Here is a 5,223-nt window from a genome sequence, read left to right on the forward strand (position 1 = left end):
GAAGCTGATTTAAAGACCTAAAATACCACTGGTTTTGTGTGCAAGACAGCTAGTGGTTTTTTCATTTTCTTTTTGTTGGGTCACGTGTTCCAGTTAGAAGCTGAGAGACTTCGGAAAAGAAATAAAAAATAGAGCCGTCTAACGTATGGATCATTGACGTGTGTTGCCTACGGATACACAGATCCTACTTTGGGAGTTTTTTTTGTTGTTGTTTTTTAAAATAAAAGTAGGGGTGAGCATCGGTTTAAATTATTTAATTTAAATTAAAAAACTTAATTATATTAATTCTTTTAAAATTTTAAATCAAATTAAATTAAATTACGAAACTAAATAGATTAATTCAGTTCAGTTTAATTTTAAAATTCCTAAAACTAAATAAATCAAATATAAATTAATGAGTTTTTAGCTGGTTTAGAAAACTTATAATTTAAAGTAAGGCTTTTTTAGTTAGTGCAGTTTAATTTTTTATTTGGTATTTTTAGTTTTTAAAATCTGAAAACAAAAAAATTAATTTTTTTTAAATAAATGATAAACAAGATTTAATAAATTTTAAAAATTGTTCAAATTAATTAATTTCGTGTCATAATTAAGTTAATTTGCTCGCCATCTAAAACCTCATGGGGGGTGGAAATTTACCTGTCTTTTGTATCAAGAATATTCAAAAAATTGACTAAGTGAAAAAACTGCAAAAACCAATAAAAAATTAATTGAGAAAACCAAACCAAAATGAAAAAACTAATTAAATTAATTTTTAAAACTATAAAATCTTGTTAATTCGGTTCGATTTCGGTTTTATAACAAAAATCAAAGAACAAAACAAAACCAAGTCACCAACCATAAAATAAAATACCTATAAATACTACAATTTATAATTAACCTAACCCTAATAACATTGTCGTTGCCTAGACTAGTCTTCTCTTCTCTAGCATAACAAAAATCCGCAACTCCATCTCCTTGCTTCTATATTCACTTCACGTTTCAATCTCTATTCTATCTCTTGCTTATATGTCTGTCTTTCACCATTCACAAAACCAAATAAGTAGATGTCTCAATCACAATTCAAAGTATTTTTCAATAACAAAAAGGGTGACATCTCTGGGCTAAAAAAAGAGCTCAAGCACAAAGTTCATTTGTCGTTGTTTTTCTTTTTATTTTAATTATATTGTTAGACCTGTTTGATTTTGATTGATTAATTTCATTGAATTTTCTTCTTCAACTAGAATTTTATTGGAGGATTGATTTTTTTATTAATTATATTCATGTTGCTTGAGCACTGAGATTTCCTCAGGTTTGATTATTTATTTATTGTTATATATTGAGAATTAAAATGGAGCTATTAGACTTCACTTCACGTTTCGGTCTCTATTTTATCTCTTGCTTGTATATCTATTTTTCACCATTTGCAAAGCTAGATAAGTAGATGTCTCAGTCACAATTCAAAGTATTTTTCAATAACCAAAAAGGGTGACATCCCTAGGCTCAAAAAAGAGCTCAATTCCCAGCACAAAGTCTATTCGTCGTTGTTTTTCTTTTTATTTGAATCATATTGTTAGATCTGTTTGATTTTGGTTGATTAATTTCATTGAATTTTCTTCTTCAACTAGAATTTTATTGGAGGATTGATTTTTTTATTAATTATATTCATGTTGCTTATTAATTATATTGAGAATTAAAATGGAGCTATTAGAGATCATGCAAAATATCCTTTCATGAAGGAAATTTATTGTATAGTTTTTATGTTTGGTATTATGGATTTCAAAAATTCAGGTGATTAAAATTTTTAATTTTAAAGTTAAAAAACTGGATTTAACTAAACAAAACTGGCTTGATTTAAATTAAAATTTAGTTTGGTTTAATTTAAATTTTTAAAAATTTAAATGATTCAATTTGATTGATTTTTGTGGTTCCAAAAAACCCCTGAATGGGCCTACTTTGTATTTATGGAATGGCCACTGTGTCCCCCAATGTCCCAAAGTGGCTTTTTTAAGGTTGTGGAGAGGAGGGGTGCTAAAGTAACAACAGGAGGCTGTCATTGTCCACAGTGAGGACCAGCTCGCTCGCTGCCAAATTGTGACTAATCATGTTTTGCGTGGGGATTAAAAAGATAAAGGGCTACTATTATTGCTTAATTAAATTGTGAATAATGTAGCCACTTGCAATAAACAAATGGATTATCTTTATCTTTTGCATGAAAATGTTAATGTTTCCACAAACAATAGGGAGAATCTATTAAGTTGGGAATTTGAACAAGGACTTCAAATTAATTCATAAATTACATTTCTTATCTTAAGAATATGTACAGCATTGAATATCGGCTTTTAATTACTATATTATATGCGTGTACGTGTTGATGTGTGTGTCTGTGTTTGTGCAAGCATGCGCGTGTACGTGTAAGTGTTGATATGCACAGTATATTATATATATTCTTTGGGTAAATAAACTGGAATTTTTAAATAATTATAGTTTCTATAAGTTATGTTATAATTTTATATGATTTTGATTTGACATACTTTAGAAGCTATAAAATTTTTAGCTAAGTCTCAATAAATTCAGCCGAATGATGCTCTCGCATTGACTATTACAGTTTAAATCCTGTATTATATGGATACACGATGAGTAAAGTGTTTTAGAATCACTTATTGTGCTCCTAGCAATGAGTGACTTTTGCTGTCCCCCTGCTATTCCTTTTATCTTGACAAAGATAATGTTAAAATAAAGATTCCAACCTCCCACTGAAATTAACAGCTCCAGGGGTGTTTACTTTCATGGTTGAATATATATATAAATCACACACGTATTTTGTTTTGTACTTCTGCAAACCTTATTAAATATTTATTTGGTAATATAGGGCCATGATATTTTTTTAACTAAAAACATATTAAAATAATATTTTTTTATTTATTTGTAACTGAAACGCATGAAACACAATAAAAACATCTAAAAAAAATATACTTGTATATATATGTGTGTGTGTGTATAAAAGTAGGGCCAGGACATCCTCGTCGTTTAAAAAAAAGGTTGAAGGCCCTGCTTTTCTTTTTGACGAAGAGTTGCGGTCGTGTCACCACGTGTCGACAGGAAATCTGGACAGTGAAAAGCGAAGAGGAGCAGAGGAAAAAAGTGATTTCCTTTTCTCCTGTTCTTGAGGTTTCCAAATTAAGAAATCGGAGACCGTGTGGCCTGCAGGTGCACGCAAAAATTGATGTGGCCAAGGTACCTGATCCTCTCTTTTTGGTAAGAACTAGGAAATATTAGAGTCTTAGAGATATAAATAGCTGATTCTCTGTGTTCTTGTGTTTTTTTCCTGTCTCTCCATCGGAGTTCTGACAACTCAATCTTCAAGTTATCTGAAGCCCATCAAGTATATTTTAGCCTCCAACACCTGAACTTTTTCTCGCTGGGAGCGGAGGTATTTTTGGAAAAATTTAGAGGTCAATTGAAATTATTTCTTTCAACAATTCTAAAATCACACCTCGTATTAACATATTCAAAAGAATTTATTAATTTTTCCTCAGCACTAGACTCAAAATTTAAACATAAAAATTTTAAAAAATATTAACTCATAAGTTATTTTTTTTCTTAAATGTACATCTTAGCTATCATAATGACTTTTTTTTCCATAAACAAAGAAACTTTTTCAAGTTAAACATATTTTGTTAAGAAAAATAAAATAATATTTTTATTTCATATCCTGATAATCATTTTTTTTTTGTTATTTATTGATAATAAGTTAAGACTTGTCAACCCTTTTGCATATCTACCTAAGAAAACCTGGTTATATTTTTTACGAGAATATAATAATGATTATTTTTTAAAAAAATTATTTAGAAATGCATTACAATAATATATATTTTTTATTTTATAAAATTATTTTTAATATCAATATATTAAAACAATGTAAAAATATAATAAATAAATAAATTTAAATAAAATATTTTTTTCTAAATTTTTATTTTTTCTAAATATAAGAAAGTGTGGCAACCCATTTTTCCTACCCACAACTTGATCTTTTCTTAAACAACTCTTGAAAGTTGAGTCCTGTGAGTAAATGAATTATTCTGAAATAATATTCTATTTAAAACTCACCCACCCCACCCCAATGGATAAGTGATATATAATAAGCTAGTTATATTTTTTAGTCTTATGCTAGGTTATTGGCAAAAAAAAGAAGAAGAAGAGGAACATTATCTTACCTCCCTCTTCGTTCTCGTTAAAGCATTGACATCGAGTGCTTGTAGGTGATTCAAATTTGATTGGCAAGATTTCAAATCTTCGTGCGCATTTCAAATCAAGCAAGCTAAATCGAGAAGAACCAGAGCCTGCACATCACTTGTGATGGATTGGTAGGCTCATTGAAAGTTTTTGTCTGGAGTTGAGTATTTCTTGGTTATGTTTTGCAAAATACAAGGATGGTGGCCCTATCTCTCAAAATCCGAGAAATACAGCATATCCAATATAAATTTTTAATTTTTTACTAAAAAATGTGGTCCAACTGAATTCTAATTTTGATATACTTGGTCAACAGTCCAATGCCCAATAACAAAGTGTTATCATTTTTAATTTTATTTTGAAAAATAATGTTATAAAAATAATAACTACTATCCAGCGGTGCAAGCTTTGAGTCCTGATTTTTCAAAGACGACTAAGCGCATATCATCAATGCAGCTGCAAGTAGATGAAGATCTGTTGTGTTCGTAACACATGGATACATGAACGGTTCAGATTTAAAGAGTCACACGAAGCCAAGAACAAGTGGCTATTTCGAATTTTTTTTTTTTTTTGTTGATCTGATATCTGATAGTGGTAATTAGATAAGCAGAATTGCAGAGCGCAGTTCTAACAGTCGGGGTAAATAATACTTATAATTGGTCGACGTTGATGTCGAATCTGCAAATCTTGCAATCCTCCAGGCGCACGAGAGTCTAGCAAGCAGCTGTCAAGATTTGATTTGCTTGGATCGAACACGCACGTGAAGGCGACAAAATTCATTAGCCAATCGAGGGTTCCCTTCGCACGCCTTTGTCCAATGGCAAACAGCTTTAGACCAACGCCCAAAATCGTGTGTGGCTATGATCTCCATGGCAACATCAGAATCTCTCTTTAATTTCTCCTTAACTCGAAAGGGAATCATTAACGAACGCTTTAATGATTAAGAATCTAATGCATATTATTTGTGGGGTTATTAATTGGAGAACTGTCTAATTAAACGCAGATCACGTTGCC

Source organism: Populus euphratica, unplaced genomic scaffold (genome assembly GCF_000495115.2).
Source record: "Populus euphratica unplaced genomic scaffold, PopEup_1.0 scaffold6.1, whole genome shotgun sequence".
Lineage (NCBI taxonomy): Eukaryota > Viridiplantae > Streptophyta > Magnoliopsida > Malpighiales > Salicaceae > Populus > Populus euphratica.